The following is an 18,437-nucleotide window of genomic DNA, read 5'->3' as shown; positions in this document are numbered from 1 at the left end:
CTAAGGCACGGCTGCTTCTCTTTATTTGTGTGCGTATGTAAGGTTTGCTTATCCTGCCTGCAGCACTGGGGTGGACTCTGGATATTGCTTTGCCTGGATCACCTGTGTTCATTTACAACCTGTCAGTCAGGCTTACCTGGGACTTCCTACCAATTAGCAGCTCATTAGCTGGCTATATAACCCTGCCTTTTCCTGTGCTCAGTGTCAGTTCTTTGTTTCATGTTTAGGTGTCTTTGTTTCTGAATCCCCACGACTGATCCTGGCTTGTGACCCCAGCTTTGTTCATCGTTTACCTGCACCTCTGGCTTCCTTTGATCTCTGCAATACCTTGACTACTCTCTTGGATTTACCCTTGTTTGTACAGCGTACTTGGATCCTTGTTTTTTGCACACAGCCCCCGTGCATTTATTCATAGCCCAGGTGGTTTTCTTACCTGATCACTTTGGGCTGTGATACCTGTAAGGGTGAGCATATATCTCGGCTACAGACTCCAATCCAGGTAAGACCTTTACAATCCCTTTACTTGATTTACAAGCAGGTTCAAGGTTAAAAGTGCCTATATCTATCCTGCGTAAACGATACAGTGCTTAAAAGGGACATGAAACCAAACATTTTTTTTTTCATGATTTAGGTAGAACATACAATTTTAAACAACTTTCCAGTTTACTTCTATTATTAATTTTACTTCATTCTCTTGAAATAATTTTTTGATGGAGTAGCAATGAACTACTAATTTCTAACTGAACACAGGGGTCAGCCAATGACAATCGGTGTGTATATATACACTAGATAAACCTTTCAGAAAAGGATAACGAGAGAAGGAAGCAAATTAAATAGTAGACGTAAATTTGAAGGTTGTTTAAAATGGTATGCTCTGTCTAAATCACGGATGTTTAAGTATGAATTTACTGTCCCTTTAAGACCATCTGAATCAATGGGAACAGTTCAAAAGACAAGCTTGAATAAGACCATGTTAATACCATAGCATAACCCTGAAGAGGTTTCCCTGATAAAGACAGCTAACCAATCTGTATGCGACCTGGCTAATAAGATCACTAAGGATCAAGGCTTTGATCATTTATCCCTGCTAAGTGATACCACTTGCTTTATGGGGCACAGTTGAAGCCTTTGAACCACCTTGCAATATTTACAATGGGATTACAACTGAATAGATATATCCCTTTAATGGGGGTTGCTATGTATTACCAAGGAGCCTTCCATGCACAGTGAGACCATGTTTTAGCGTAGACCTCATTCTGCCTCTCTAGGTGACAATATGTTTTGTTAATGCTACCATGACTCTGTCCTGGCATTTAGAGAGGACTATTCAGTGTTTACTATCTGCAGTTTATTGCATGTTAAAGTGAATGTAAAGTCACGCAGCATGCTAAACACTGTCTAAAAACTGAAGTGAAAATAACGTCACTTTAATTCACGATTTTTTAAACAAATTTATGATTACCTATAATTTTTAAATTTATTTGGATCCGTTCGTCATTTCAAACCTCCGCCCGCCATCTTGGATTATTGATTGACATTGTAGGCTCGCTCTTGTCAACCAATAATAATAATAAGAGCTCTTCCGCACGTTCACATTTTGCGCATGCGCTATTTCAATTAATTAGTACTTTGTCATTTTTTCATCAAAATTGCAACATGTGCTACAATACAACTTAGGGACGATAAAACACGGCTGAACTGTATTGCATAATAGTATTCAGTGAATGTATTCATTCACTGAATACTATGTTGCTAGTCATCGGCATCGGCTTGTAACGCATGCGCTCTGTATCTCAAAGCCGGGAGCGCGCATTGCCACTACATGGGACCGCTGTATATGTAATATTGTAAAAAATAAGGAAGTTGCGGGTGGGAGGAGCATGTCCCGAAAACGGAGAATATTTGGTAATATAAGCATAATATTTATTTTTCATTTTTTTAAAAAAAATTAAATGGCGGTTTAATTGAAAAACTAACAAGCTACATTGACGTACTTTCAATTATGAGAAAATTGACATTCACTTTAAGATTTTACCTTTTTGTTTACATCAACGCAAGTTATCTAAGTTTGTTTAAAATGTGTTTAGTGTACTGCATTTATATGTTCTCGTAAATTGAAATCTTCATGGATTTCAATATAGATCCCCTTCAAATGATGTCATACTTTAGGTATCTTTTTATCAGTTTTATATTATGAGAAGGGACTTTAAACCAATTTTATTTTTCTTTCATGATTCAGATAGAGCATGTGATTTTAAACAAGTCTCCAATTTACTTCTATTATCAAATTTGTTTTGTTTTCTTGGTATTCTTTGTTGAAAAGGATAATTAGGTAGGCTCAGAAGCTGCTGATTGGTGGCTGCACATACATTCCTCATGTTATTAGCTCCCAGTAGTGCATATCAGCTCCTTCAACAAAGAATGTCAAGAGAATGAAGTAAATTAGATAATATAATTAAATTGGAAAGTTGCTTAAAATTGTATTCTCTATCTGAATCGTGACAGAACATTTTTGGGTTTCATGTCCCTTTAATCTCATTATTTTTATAATATAGTATATTGTTTTCTCTGTAAGTAATCTTAATATTTACATAGTGGCAATAAGAGATATATGAATTCCTTATTAATACGTTACTCTGGTAACATATAAGAGAATCCCAAAAGATAATTCCTTTTAGAAAAGTGAGTTCCCTCTTTTATAACATTTATTTAACTTCTCCTTTTGACCACTAGATGGCCACATTATCATAATAGAATATATTGCCTTATAACGTCCACAAATATTAGAGAAATATGTTTTTTTTTTTACCCTCTCTCATTCCAAACATCACTTTGATTATTCTTTTTCATCCCCCACTTTATATCTATGGTATTATCCCTTCATAAGAAGGTCTTATCTATCAGGCGCTGTTTATATTTCAGAACATCAATAGTCGATCCATTTCTGACCCCTATTTAATCACTCTATGTATTATTCTGATAATAAACCTTATTTTTTTGTTATGTTTGAATCTTGACTAACAAAAAGTCCTTAATAGTACCTGTTTATAAAATCCCTATATTTTGCTTTGTTATCCATTATTATCAAGGACATTCGGTATACAGTATACATTTCTTAAAGTGAATGTCAACTTTCACAAATGAAAGCCCTGTTTATAAAAATACTATTAAAAACAGGGGCACTTTTTCATTCATGACAGTTAACATTGAAGCCGTTCTTTTAAAATGCTTACCTTTTTATTCCTTGCAAGCGTGGAACACTGGAGCAGCGATTCCTCCGCCCCCAAGACGTCTCTTCTTACGTCAGAAATGAAGAATCTGGCCTCCTCCAATAACAGCCCCCCCTCCCAGAGCAAACATTGCCTGAGGCCACTCCGTGATTGGAGGAAGCCGGATTCATCATTTCTGAAGTAAGAAGAGACGTCCTGGGTGTGGAGGAATCGCTGCTCCGGTGTTCCACGCTTGCTAGGAATAAAAGGTAAGTATTAATAGATTGGCTTCAATGTAAACTTTCATGAATGAAAGTGCCCCTGTTTTTAATAGTATTTTTTAAAAACAGGGCTTTCATTTGTGAAAGTTGACATTCACTTTATAGGGGAATATTTATCAAAGCGTCAATGTCTGTGTCAATACGCTCGCCAGGCATCGCTGCCGCGGATCCACATACGATGCCCTTATTTATAAAAAAAACCTGTGAAAAACACGCACGTCAAGTACGGTGCGATGAGCATCGGACTGTTAAATGGACACTGAACCCAAATTTTTCTTTCGTGATTCAGATAGAGCATGACATTTTTAGCAACTTTCTAATTTACTCCTATTATCAAATTTTCTTCATTCTCTTGGTATCTTTATTTGAATTGCAAGAATCTAAGTTTAGATGCCGGCCCATTTTTGGTGAACAACCTAGGTTGTATTTGCTGATTGGTGGATAAATTCATCCACCCATAAAAAGTGCTGTCCAGAGCCCTGAACCAAAAAAAGCTTAGATGCCTTCTTTTTCAAATAAAGATAGCAAGAGAATGAAGAAAAAATTATAATAGGAGTACATTAGAAAGTTTCTTAAAATTGCATGCTCTATCTCAACCATGAAAGAAAAAATTTGGGTTCAGTGTCCCTCTAACTAACAGTCATCGATGTTGCAGTTATTCAGGTTTCTTTCATGTAATTGGCAAGAGTCCATGAGCTAGTGACATATGGGATATACAATCCTACCAGGAGGGGCAAAGTTCCCAAAACTCAAAATGCCTACAAATACACCCCTCACCACACCCACAATTCAGTTTTACAAACTATGAAGGTGGTGAAGTAAGTTTGTGCTTGATTTTCTTCTGTGATATGTGCTTCTAAGCATTTTGAAGCCCGATTCCTCTCAGAGTATAGTGAATGTCAGAGGGATGTGAAGGGAGTATCACCTATTGAATTCTATGGTTTTCCTCACAGGAAATCTTTTCATAGGTTCTCTGTTATCAGTCGTAGAGATTAATCTCCTACCTCCCTTTTCAGATCGATGATATACGCTCATATTCCATTACTTTTCTTGGGCAAAATTTAGGCTCACGAGGCCACAAAATACTGATATTTATTTTGTCATTCTTAGCGCGAGAATTTTTTTGGCCGCGAAGGTACATTCGGTGGCGCAAATTTGTCATTTCCGGCATCTTAGTTGACGCCAGGTTTCCTTGCACAAGGTTGCGTTTGCTATGACGCGAGTTGCGTCATTTCCGGATGATGTTAGCACAAAAAAATGTGGTTTTGCGTTGCGCGTCATACTTGGTGCCAAATAATTTTATTTAAACCCCACTTCCTATATGCCTCTTGCCTTTTTCTATGCTCAGAGGGCTATGCTGTTTGCACTTTTTCCCTTTCCTGAAACTGACATATAAGGAAATTGATAATTTTGCTTTATATGTTTTTTCTCTTACATTTGCAAGATGTCTCAATCTGATCCTGTCTCAGAAACCACTGTTGGATTCCTGCTGCCTAATAACAGTTCTACCAAAGCTAAGTGTATCTTTTGTACGTTAACAGAGATTATATTTCCAGCTGTAGTATGTAACAGTTGTCATGATAAGCTTTTACATGCAGAGAATGTATCCATCAGTACTAGTACAATGCCTGCTGTTCCTTCAACATCTAATGTACAAGATATCCCTGTGAATATAAAAGATTTTATTGCTGATGCAATTCAGAAGGCTTTGTCTGCCATTCTGCCTTCTAATAAACTTAAAAGGTCTTTTAAAACTTCTCATAAAGATGATGAATTTTCAAATGACCGAAAACATACTGAATTATCCTCCTCTCATGAGGATCTCTCTGATTCAGAAGATCCTACCTCAGATATTGACACTGACAAATCTACTTATCTCTTTAAGATGGAGTATATTCGTTCCTTGTTGAAAAATGTGTTAATTACTTTGGATATTGAGGAAATGAGTCCTCTTGATATTAAAACTAGTAAACGTTTAAATTCTGTTTATAAACCTCCTGTGGTTACTCCAGAGGTTTTTCCAGTTCCTGATGCTATTTCTTATATGATTTCAAAGGAATGGAATAGGCCTGGTACTTCTTTTATTCCTTCTTCTAGGTTTAAAAAGTTGTATCCTTTGGCAGCAGCCAGATTGGAGTTTTGGGTAAAAATACGCAAAGTTGATGGGGCTATTTCTACTATTGCCAAACGTACTACTATCCCTATGGATTCCTTTAAGGATCCTTTAGATAGTATAATTGAATCTTATCTAAGGAAAGCTTATTTATTTTCTGGCTATCTTCTCAGGCCTGCAATTTCTATAGCTGATGTTGCAGCGGCATCAACCTTCTGGTCGGAAAGCTTAGTGCAACAGGAAACAGATTCTGATTTTTCTAGCATTGTTCGCTTGCTTCAACATGCTAATCATTTTATCTGTAATGCTATTTTTGATATCACCAAAATTTATGTTAAATCTGTCTTTAGCTATTTTAGCTAGAAGAGCTTTGTGGCTCAAATATTGGAATGATGACACAGTATCTAAGTCTAGATTACTATCTTTCTTTCCAAGGTAACAATTTATTTGGTTCTCAGTTGGATTCCATTATTTCAACTGTCACTGGGGGGAAGGGAGTTTTTTTACTTTAGGATAAAATATCTAAAGCTTCAAATAGTTTTCATTCCTTTCGACAGAATAAGGAACAGAAACCAAATCCTTCCCCCAAGGAATCTGGTTCCATTTGGAAGCCTTCTTTATCTTGGAATAAATCCAAGCCTTTTAAGAAACCAAAGCCAGCCCCCAAGTCTGCATGATGGTGCGGCCCTCATTCCAGTTCAGCTGGTGGGAGGCAGATTAAAATTTTTCCAGAACATTTGGGCAGATTCTGTACAAAATCATTGGATTCAGAGCATTGTCTCTCAAGGGTATCGAATAGGATTCAGAATGAGTCCTCTTCTGATAAGATCTTTTTTCTCTCACGCATTCCAGAAAATCTAGTGAGGGCTCAGGCTTTTCTGAAGTGTTTCAGATCTAGAGCTTTCAGGGGTAATTATACCAGTTACGTTTCAGGAACAAGGTCTGTGGTTTTATTCAAATCTATTCATTGTCCCAAAGAAAGAAAATTCATTCAAATTTTTAACCGTTTTGTATGAGTGCCAACTTTCAAAATGGTGACTATAAGGACTATTCTGTCTTTTGTTCAGCAATGGCATATGTCCACGATAGACTTACAGGATGCATATCTTCACATTCCGATTCATCCAGATCACTATCGGTTTCGGAGATTCTCTTTTTTAGACAAGTGTTACCAATTTGTCACTCTTTCATTTGGCCTAGCGACAGCTCCAATAATTTTTTCAAAGGTTCCCGGCACCCTACTCTCTGTAATCGGAGAACAGGGTATTGCAGTGTTTCCTTATTTGGACGATATCTTGGTACTATCTCAGTCTTTACATTCTACAGAATCTCACATGAATCAACTAGTGTTGTTTCTTCAAAGACTTGGTTGGAGGATCAATTTTCCAAAAAGTTCCTTGATTCCTCAGACAAGGTTTCCAGATAGATTCAGTGTCCATGACTCTGTCTCTAACAGACAAGAGATGAATAAAATTGGTTTCAGCTTGTCGGAAACTTCAGTCTCAGTCATTGCCTTCAGTGGCTTGGTGCATGGAAGTTTTAGGTCTCGTGAATGCAGCATCGAACGCGATCCCCTTTGCTCATTTTCATATGAGACCTCTCCAGCTCTGTATGAAGAATCAATGGTGCAGGGATTTTACAAATATATCACAATTTAATATCCTTAAATCCCAATGTTCGACTCTGACTTGGTGGTTAGACCAACATCGTATAGTTCAAGGGGCCTCCTTTGTTCGTCCAACCTGGACTGTAATCACAACAGATGCAAGTCTTTCAGGTTGGGGAGCTGTCTGGGGATCTCTGACAGCACAAGGGGTTTGGAAATCTCAAGAGGCGAGGTTACCAATCAATATTTTAGAACTCTGTGCTATTTTCAGGGCACTTCAGGTTTGGCCTCTATTGAAGAGAGAACCATTAATTTGTTTTCAGATAAACATCGCAGTCCCCTAGCTATGAAAGAAGTATCTCGGATACTTGCTTGGGCGGAATCCAGCTCTTGTCTAATTTCTGCGGTACATATCCCAGGTGTAGACAATTGGGAATCGGATTATTTCAGCCATCAGACTTTACATCTGGGAGAGTGGTCTCTCCATCCAGATGTGTTATTTCAGATTGTTCAGATGTGAGGTCTTCCAGAAATAGATTTGATGGCTTCCCATTTGAACAAGAAACTTCCCAGGTACCGGTCCAGGGATCCTCAGGCAGAGTCGGTGGATGCGTTGGCAGTTCCTTGGTTTTACCAACCTACTTATATCTTCCCACCTCTAGTTCTTCTTCCAAAAGTGATCTCCAAGATCATCATGGAACATTTGTTTGTGTTTCTGGTAGCACCAGCATGGCCTCACAGGTTCTGGTATGCAGACCTTGTCCGGATGTCCAGTTGTCAACCATGGCCACTTCCTTTAAGACCAGATCTTCTGTCTCAAGAACAATTTTTCCATCAGGACCTCAAATCATTAAATTTGAAGGTATGGAATTTGAATGCTTAGTCATAGAGGTATCTCTGACTCAGTGATTGCTACTATGTTACAGGCTTGTAAATCTGTTTCTAGGAAGATTTATTATTGAGTTTGGAAGACTTATATTTCATGATGTTCTTCTCATAAATTCTCTTGGCATTCTTTTAGAATTCCTAGAAATTTAGTTTCTTCAGGAAGGTTTGGATAAAGGTTTGTCTGAAAGTTCCTTGAAGGTACACATCTCTGCTCTTTCTGTTTTATTTCACAGAAAGATTGCTAAACTTCATGATATTCACTGTTTTGTTCTGCCTTGGTCCATATCAAGCCTGTCATTAAATCAATCTCTCCTCCTTGGAGTCTTAATTTGGTCCTGAGAGCTTTACAGGCTCCTCCTTTTGAGCCTATGCATTCTTTGGATATTAAACTACTTTCTTGGAAAGTGTTGTTCCTTTTGGCTATCTCTTCTGCTCTTTCTTGTGAGTCACATTTTCTGATTTTTCAAGGCAGTTTTGCGGACTTCATTTAAATTTTTACCTAAAGTTGTGAATTCTAACAACATTAATAGGGAAATTGTTGTCCCCTCTTTGTGTCCTAATCCTAAATTCTTTGGAGAGATCCTTACATTCTCTGGATGTTGTAAGAGCGTTGAAATATTATATTGAAGCTACTAAAGATTTCAGGAAGACTTCTAGTTTGTTGTCTTTTCTGGTTCTTGGAAAGGTCAGAAAGCTTCTGCCATTTCCTTTGCATCTTGGTTAAAGCTTTTGATTCATAAAGCTTATGTGGAGTCGGGTCAGGCCCCGCCTCAGATAATCACAGCTCATTCTACTAGATCAGTCTCTTCTTCATGGGCTTTTAAGAATGAAGCTTCAGTTGATCAGATTTGCAAAGCAGCAACTTGGTCTTCTTTGCATACATTTACTAATTTCTACCGTTTTTATGTATTTGCCTCTTCGGAAGCAGTTTTTGGTAGAAAAGTTCCTCAGGCAGCTGTTTAAGTTTGATTCCTCTGCTTATGTTTTAAGTTTTTTTTTCTTTTCAATTATAAGAAAAACTTATTCTTTTGGTTGTGGATTTAATTTTTCAGCGGAAAATGGCTGTTTTTTATTTTATTCCTCCCTCTCTAGTGACTCTTCTGTGGAGTTCCACATCTTGGGTATTCCTATCCCATACATCACTAGATCATGGACTCTTGCCAATTACATGAAAGAAAACATAATTTATGTAAGAACTTACCTGATAAATTCATTTCTTTCATATTGGCAAGAGTCCATGAGACCCACCTTTTTTATGGTGGTTATGTTTTTTTGTATTAAGCACAATTATATTTCCAGTTCCTTTTTTGATGCTTTTTACTCCTTTATATCGCCCCACTACTTAGATATTTGTTAAACTGAATTGCAGGTGTGGTGAGGGGTGTATTTGTAGGCATTTGAGGTTTGGGAAACATACGTCACTAGCTCATGGACTCTTGCCAATATGAAAGAAATGAATTTATCAGGTAAGTTCTTAAATAAATTATGTTTTTTCCCAACTTTATTTATACCATTTCATTACTGTCCATGAACAAGCACATTTCTCTAAAGCTAATCTTTTATTTTTCATCTGTTAATGTCCAAGAAATAGCTAGATTTATACCTGAACAAACAATATCTCATAGAAAGTTATTTTTATATTTATTTGTTATACAAAAAAATCTGTTATATGATACTTTCACATAAATTAATGTATATTTGTATTCCTAGAAGTCATGATATGCTTTTATATCATGATTTTTTTTTATAAATGATTATTAATGCTAGAATTTGTACATATATCTTTGCACATACGTGTGAGTGTATGTGTGTGAGTATATATATATATATATATATATATTTATATATATATATATATACATACACAAAGAGAAATGCGTTCTACCAGGAACAAACAGCTCATCAGCTAGTTCTATGGCGATTTACCACCCAGGAGCAGCCTCTTTTAGACCAGTGTGCTTTTCACAGAGGAAAACTTTCCTGAAGTATATCAGTCTAAACCTACCAAGTAAGGTCAGTCCAGCTCCGAAATACCAGGCAATTCTCCTCTGAACAAGGAACATGACAACCCCAGACTATCGTTTTGTCCTCCTATGGGCCTTGTCAGTGAGGTACAGCCACATTCCTCTAAGCACACTGGGCAAGGAGTCCACATCTGGTTTCCCCCATCACCCATGTTCGTTCCTGGTAGAGTGCTTCTCTCTTCGTATGCAAATTAATATGACCCTAGGGAGGTCTCCCTAAGGGTGATGGGGAAACTAGACATGAACTCCTTGCCCAGTGTGCTTAGAGGAATGTGGCTGCACCTCACTGACGAGGCCCATAGGAGGCCAACACGATCGTCTGGGGTTGTCATGTTCCTTGCTCAGAGAATAATTGCCTGGTATTTCGGGGCTGGACTGACCTTACTTGGCGGGATCAGACAGATATACTACAGGAAAGTTTTCCTCTCTAAAAGAGGCTCCTCCTGGGTGGTAAAATGTATGTATGGCTATCAGCTTAAGATTATATTGAATCAAACATCAATTTGAATTTTGAAATCATTGTCTAAAATATTACACTGTGTCCTAATGTCAGCATCAATGTTTATATTTAATACTAATTTCACATATACATACTTTGAAAGTTCTGATGAGTGATAAATGACACAAGTATCGAGCAATTTGATTAGTTAGTGATAGTTTAAAATGTATATTTGAATCAGATTGGCTGATGTCATAAATCATGTGATTATGCATATTCCAATCAAAAGTGGTAGAAAAATTCACTAGTGTGTGGGTTGTTTAGGAGTTTGTGCCATAATTGGTGCGAAAAGTGTTGCGTCAAATTTGAGGTAAAGTGGAGAGTGGGACTTGTATTACATGGCTTAAACATGGTGCAAATAGATTTTTCCAAAAAAATAAAAAGGAAGTTAGCTATAATGTGTATTTATTTCATTTTTTATCTCTATATCTATTAGTGCAACACGTTTGGAGCAAAACTTTGCAACAAATTTGGAGAAATAATATTGTCCCCTTGCTTTGTAATGAGAGACAAAGTACTACGCAGGATTCAAGCGTATTTTCAGTTGGAGCTGTGATGAGAGCAGGATGTGATGTCACTAGTTTTCTTGGCGGGGCTTAGGTCTGGTAGTCTGTGTCGCAGTTAGTTAGTACAATTAACCTGAATAGATGTATGTTGCTGTGCTCTGTAATAAAATAGAGTTGTACCATCATTGCTGTGTCCTGCATCTCATGACATGGTGTCAGAAGTTCTGGCCTGCGCTTCTGTTCCTGATCGATGACAATGTCAAAGTTTGCCCCACCTGAGCCTTTTGACTTCTCTCAGCCTGCAGCTTGGCCCACATGGCATCAGCGGTTTCAGAGCTTCAGGATTGCTTCCAAATCCAAACTGAACAAGGAGAGTGGTGAAGTACAAGTTCATTCTCTTTTATACTCTATGGGGAAAGATGTGGAGCCAGTGTTCAATGCTTTTACTTTCCAAGAAGGGGAAGAATTTAACTTTGATATAGTTATGGATAAACTCAGTGCCCACTTTGTGCCCAAAAGAAATGTGATTCATGAGAGAGCTTGTTTTCACAAACGTAATCAGCGTGTGGGAGAATCTGTGGAGTCATTTGTGCGCAGCCTGTATGAACTAGCTGAATTCTGTGAGTTTGGTGTTGCTAAAGAAGAGCAAATCAGAGACAGAATAGTTATTGGAATTGCAGATGCTGAAGTCTCACTGAAGTTGCAGTTAGAGCCTGATTTAACATTAGATGGGGCTATTAGGATGGCCCGCCAGAGTGAACTGGTGAAAAAGCAACGTGCTGATCTGAGGTCTGAGAGTATTGTGGTTGAAGTGCAACAGTCCAGGAAAACTGCTAGTGAAAGGCACAGTGTGAGCGGTAGATCTAAAATAATGGACAGGCCTAGAAGTGGATGGGCGCAGCATGCCCGATGCACACGGTGCTACCGTGCCCATGATCAGAGTGTTATATGCCCGGCCAGAGATAAAAGATGCAGAAAATGTAACAGAATGGGCCATTTTGAAGTGGTGTGTAAAACTGAATACATTAAGGAGATGCAGGTGGACAGTGACCAGGAGGGTCAGGAAGTGTCTTTTGTGGGGTCTGTTGTGGAACGGCCAAGCTCAGAAGAAGATTGGAAAGTTACTTTTACTGTAATGGGAGCCAAAGTTGATTTTAAGATTGACTTAGGAGCAGATATCACTGTAATGTCTTTTGCTGCATTTATGAAACTGCCTCGACAGCCCCAGCTGGCGAAGGTTACTACAAATGTCCATAGTCCCGGTGGCCGCATTGATTGTGCGGGGAAATTTCTTGCCAGCTGTGAGTACAAGCAAAGAAAATTCACCATGTGGGTGCATGTGATTCGAGGCCAGTGTGTTAGCAATTTATTGAGCAGAAAAGCAGCCTGTGATTTGGGCCTCGTGGCCAGAGTGAATGAGATCTCCGAAGATATGTTTGGCGAATTGGGCCTACTGAATTGCGAGCCAGTTCGTATAGCACTTAAAAGTGACGCAGTCCCATACAGTATTTCTACTCCCCGTAGAATTCCGTTCCCGCTCATGCCTCAAGTGGAGAAAGAGCTTATGCGCATGAAGTCTATGGGGGTTATTGAAGAGGTTGTTGAAGCAACTGACTGGTGTGCCCCCATTGTTCCGGTTGCAAAGAAAAATGGAAAGGTGCGCATCTGTGTGGACTTGAAAAGGTTGAATGAGGCAGTGAAGAGAGAGAGATGTGTGCTGCCAACATTAGAAGACATAGCTCCAAAGTTGGCTGGGGCGAAGTTCTTTTCTACATTAGATGCTTCTAGCTGCTTTTGGCAGATCCCCCTGGATCCAAAGTGCCGCAAACTGACTACCTTTATCACACCGGTAGGTCGGTTTTGCTTCTGCAGACTCCCCTTCGGGATATCCTCTGCTCCAGAAATTTTACAAAGGGGAATGAGTTCTCTCCTAAGTGATCACGTGGGCATGGCAGTCGTCATGGATGACATTCTGGTGTATGGGTCTACAGCGGAGGAGCATGATCAGCGTTTAAGTTGTGTGCTGCAGGCTATCAAAGAGTCTGGGCTGAAGTTAAATAAAGAGAAATGCCATTTTAGGAAAACTGAATTATGTTACTTTGGGCATATCATCAATGGGGATGGCATCAAGCCAGACCCCGAGAAAATTTGTGCTATTGAACAGATGAAAAGTCCTTCTGATGTACATGAGCTGAGACAGATATTGGGCCTTGTAAATTATGTGGGCAAGTTTCTTCCAGATTTATCAACAGTTCTACACCCTATCACAGAGTTGCTAAAGAAAGACGTTGCCTGGGTCTGGGGACCTTCATAAGAAAAAGCTTTTATGCAGGCCAAGTCCCTGCTGGGGTCTGCCCCAGTGCTGGGGTTCTATGACCCTTCCAAAAAGACTGTGGTTAGTGCTGATGCAAGCAGTTATGGGTTGGGGGCTGCTCATTGCCTATTGTTCCCACACACTGATGGCTGCAGAGTCAAAATACGCTCAAATTGAGAAAGAGTGCCTGGCTGCAGTTTGGGCCTGTGAGCGCTTTCAGCATTATCTAGTGGGTTTGGAGAAATTTAGTCTGGAGACTGACCACAAACTGCTAGTCCCTCTAATCAACTCTTATGATATCGACAAAACACCCTTAAGATGCCAGAGACTTTTAATGAGACTGCTCAGGTTCAATGTTCAGGCAGTGCATGTGCCGGGGAAACAACTGGTTGTGGCGGATACACTATCCAGGCTTCCGCTGGCTGCTGCTGAAGAATCCTCCACTGAATCTGATGTGAAAGTGTTTGTTGATTCAGTTCTGGCCTCTAAGTCCATTTCTTCAAAGAAACTGGAGGAGATAAAGAAAGAGACATATTTGGACACAGATCTGCAAGAGGTTATAAAGTACATAAAAGAAGGCTGGCCCGAGAGCCGGGCAGCCTGGATGTCTTTAAGTTCTTACCAGCCAGAGAGGTCGCAGCTCACGGAGCTGGAGGGGTTGGTGCTGTTCCAAGACCGCATCGTAATTCCTGTCAGCATGAGGAAGGAGATGTTAAACAGGATTCACAATGGCGACTTAGGCATTACAAAGTGCAGAGAAAGGGCAGCTACAGCTGTGTGGTGGTCTGGGATTAGCTCCAACATTGCAAATCACGTGTCTAAATGTGCCTTTTGCCGGGAACGCCGGCCTACTCAGAGAAGGGAGCCCTTGATTTCTACTCCGCTGCCTGCGGGGCCGTGGCAGAAAATAGCTGCTGATTTGTGTGAACTGCACAGGAAAAAGTTCCTTGCTGTGATCGACTACTATTCCAGGTATTTGGAAATTGCACCTCTGAATGATATCACAAGTCAAGCCGTTATCATTCGTCTGAAGAGCTTGTTCGCCCGGTGGGGCATTCCAATGGAGCTGGTGAGTGATAATGGTATGCAGTTTGCTTCTACAGAGTTCAGTGCTTTCAGCAGGGAATATGACTTTCTACATTCAACGTCAAGTCCACATTATCCGCAGGCAAACGGAATGGCTGAAAGGGCAGTTCAAACAACAAAATTCATTCTAAAGCAATCTGAGCCGTACCTACCTCTTGTCATACAGGGCGACGCCCATTCAAGCCACCGGGTTTAGCCCGGCACAGCTGATGCTAGGATGCCAGATTCGCACCACTTTACCCTCAGTGGGTGTCTTCAAACCGCCTGGCCCTGTTCCTCGGGACGAAGTCCTTAGGAGGGATGAAGAGGCCAAAAAGGGTTATCTTTTCTTCTACGACAGGAGACATTCTGTCAGGCCCTTACAGGAACTGAATGCGGGGCAAAGTGTCAGAATTAAACTGGATGATGAGAAGAAATGGAAGACGCCTGCTACGGTAATTGGACGCTCTCCAGAACCAAGGTCTTATATAGTCCTTACTGATGGAGGGACGGATACACGCCGTAACCGAAGACATCTTCAGCCTGTACCTGAGAGTCTGGAACTGGATGCCTCAGTACCACAGCCGGTGGGATCCCCTGTTTTAAGAGAGGTGCCTTCCCCTCAGCAAGATCACAGCAGGGATATATCTTTGCCTCCACCATCTTCTGTATCAGAGGACAGTTCATGCAAAGTTACATCAAGAGGAAGAGTGGTGAAACTTCCGGCCCGATATAGGGACTGACTTTAGCTAGAACAGTGACCGGAAGTATGGGCAGAATAATCCCATGGTCACTGTGGACTAGGGTAGTCTACCCCGATGTCCAAGTCAGGATGTAATTTATGTGTTTATATTTTCTGAACCTATTTGTTTATATATTGTTCGAAAAAAAATGTTGTTGTATAGTCTGTTCGTATACCTTGTTATTTGTTATGTTCAAATGTATGCTTCGCCTTTGAAAAAGGGGAAGATGTGATGAGAGCAGGATGTGATGTCACTAGTTTGGGGTCGGGGCTTAGGTCCGGTAGTCTGTGTCCCAGTTAGTTAGTACAATCAACCTGAATAGATGTATGTTGCTGTGCTCTGTAATAAAATAGAGTTGTACCATCATTGCTGTGTCCTGCATCTCATGACAGGCGCTTTAATAAATATCCCCCTAAGCCTGTATGATACTTATTCTTTTAGTGTCTGTCCTCAATAAAAAAAACAAAAAACATACGTCACTAGCTCATGGACTCTTCCAACATGATCCTCCATGTGTCTTTATGTGGTTTTTATTTTATAGTTTGTGTGTTTTTTTTATTTTAGATGAAGTGTGTCTACTGGGAGCAATTTGGTGATTGGTTGCTGCATATATATGCCTCTTGTCATTGGCTCACCCAATGTTTTCAAATAGCTTCCAGTGCATTGTTGCTCTTCAGCCTGTCTAGGTTCACTCTTCAACACATTTGCTAATATGAGTAAATTGGAAAGTTCTTTAAAATTGCACGTTCTATTTGAATATTCATAGTTTAATTTTCCTGATTATTCATTCTAAAAGATTTGGCCAAATCAATTTTTTTTAGCGCTGCACATGTTTAATGAAAATTGCAATCTGTCTGTCAAAAACAAAAGATTTTTATGTGCAAGATTTTTCTATCTAGAGTGCACTTTCACTGTTTCCTACTCTTTTTTTTATTAAGCATAAAATAATGACCAGGGAAGTTTAGCATGTATGGTACCAAAGTAGATGGGTCCTGTCTAATTGCTCTGACTATTTGAGGTCCAGATATAACAATTTTGGTCTGCAATTAAAGGGAGAGTGTAGTCAGAATTAAACTTTCATGATTCAGATAGAGCATGCAATTTTAAGCAACTTTCTAATTTACTCCTATTATCAATTTTTCTTTTGTCTATTGTTATCTTTATTTGAATGTAAGCTTAGGAGCCAGACCATTTTTGGTTCAGTGCCTGGCTAGTGCTTGCTGTTTGGCGTCTAAATGTAGCCACCAATCAGCATACGCTACCCAGGTGCTAAACCAAAAATGGGCAGACTCCTAAGCTTTTTCAAATAAAGTTACCAACAGAACAAAGAAAAATTTATAATAGGAGTAAATTAGAAAGTTGTTTAAAATTGTATGTTCTACCTAAATCACAAAATAAATTTTTTGGGTTTCATGTCCCTTAAGCACTCTATAGTTTACGCAGGATAGATATAGGCACTTTGATCCTTGAGCCTGCTTGTATAATCAAGTAAAGGGACAGAGGATTCCACTGTGAATGTAGGTGTTAATTCAAATTGCTGTACTTCTGAAGCATCAAAGATTGTCTGCTGCTGAGGTTCTCCATGCTGCTATACATAAGATGTCTTGCTTGTGACTATATCTTTGCTAGGTAAGAACTCTGCAATTGGAGGTGCGGTGTTGATTGATGGCACCTGGTGTTCAGTCATATAAACCCGTAGCATATAATCTATTGGTGTTTTTTACCAGCAATGATTGCATAAGGTTCTCCAATTTTTCATAACAGAAGTCAAGTTGCTGTGTTGAATTCTCATCCCACATGTTACCTATCCATAATATTATTATAGAAGGATCCAAATCTTTTAGAATAAGTTTTAAGGAACATGATGGAGTAGAAAGATAAACTATGGTTCTACTTTGCCCAGTTAAAGCTATAAACCTTGGAATGTGTTTGTTTTTTAAACTTAGGAGGTGTAGGGGTTGGGATTAATATTTGCCATGAGGGGAAGGGTCACATACTAGGGTTATATGTAGTGCTGGGGATTTGCTATGATTTTTGTGGTTTGTGATGCATGGGAGGAGCATTCATGTCAAAATGACTGCTGTAAAAAAAGGTCTATTACACCAGGTTTGTGCAGGACATACTTGAGCATTACATACACATGTGTTATGAGTTTAATTAGTTGAAAACTTGCTAAGATGACCAACTTTCAATCACACCATTGCAAAGATCACAGAATTTGACAGACATAAGTCATACATTTGCATCAGCAAGGCCACTCTCAAAGAGAAATCAGCAAACAAACTGGATACTCAAACTGTTGTATTCAAGCTGTTATAAAGAAATTTAAAGAATCAGGAGAGGTCAAGGACAAAAAAAGGACTGGAAAGCCAAGAAAACTTTCAAAATCTGATGAGAAGTTTCTGAGTTTCTTTTTTTGAGAAACTGGAAGAAGTCCAGCAAGGAACGGAAGGGGAACAGAGTGAAAAGGCTAAGATATGCTAAAGCTCACAAAGATTGGAATGAAGATCAGTGGAAATTGCGGAGTGATGAATCCAAGTTTGAAATTTGTGGATCCAATTGTCGATAATATATGATAAGAAGAGTTGGAAAGAGATGGAAGAATGAGTGCTTGCGGCCTTCAGTGAAACATGTTGGAGGGTCTGTCTTGTTTGGGGCTGCATTTCTGCCAGTGGTATTGTCCGAATCGATGGGATCATGAATGCTGAAAAGTACAGACAGGTTTTAATTCATAGCTACAAAGAAACACAATGGCACCACAGCGGCAGTCTCCCATCTAATTAGTATAATAGAATGGGTAATACATTTACCTAATATGAGATTATGTTGAGAGGAGTGGTGCTTTGCATATACTAGAAATACAAACTAAGCGGGGAAACAAAGTCCACAAAATAATGCAAAATAGCACTCCATGCCTGACTGAAAGAAAGGTACTCAAGGGTCCAAAGTTAAAACTTAACTTTTAATGAAATAAAAATTAAAATATGGGATCTAAAAATAATAAAATCACAAATAGTAACAATGTGCGTGATAGCCTCTTGTAATGTAACAGGTAAGGCCTCTGAATGATAACTTAATAATAACAGAGATACATATCATTAGGGGAATGACCACCTTATAATAGAGATTTGGAGTAGTAATAATCATATAAATGCACAAGAGACCAACTGTATCAGTGTTGAATGTAAC

Source organism: Bombina bombina, chromosome 3 (genome assembly GCF_027579735.1).
Source record: "Bombina bombina isolate aBomBom1 chromosome 3, aBomBom1.pri, whole genome shotgun sequence".
Taxonomy (NCBI): Eukaryota; Metazoa; Chordata; class Amphibia; order Anura; family Bombinatoridae; genus Bombina; species Bombina bombina.
Note: the sequence above shows the minus strand (reverse complement) of the source record.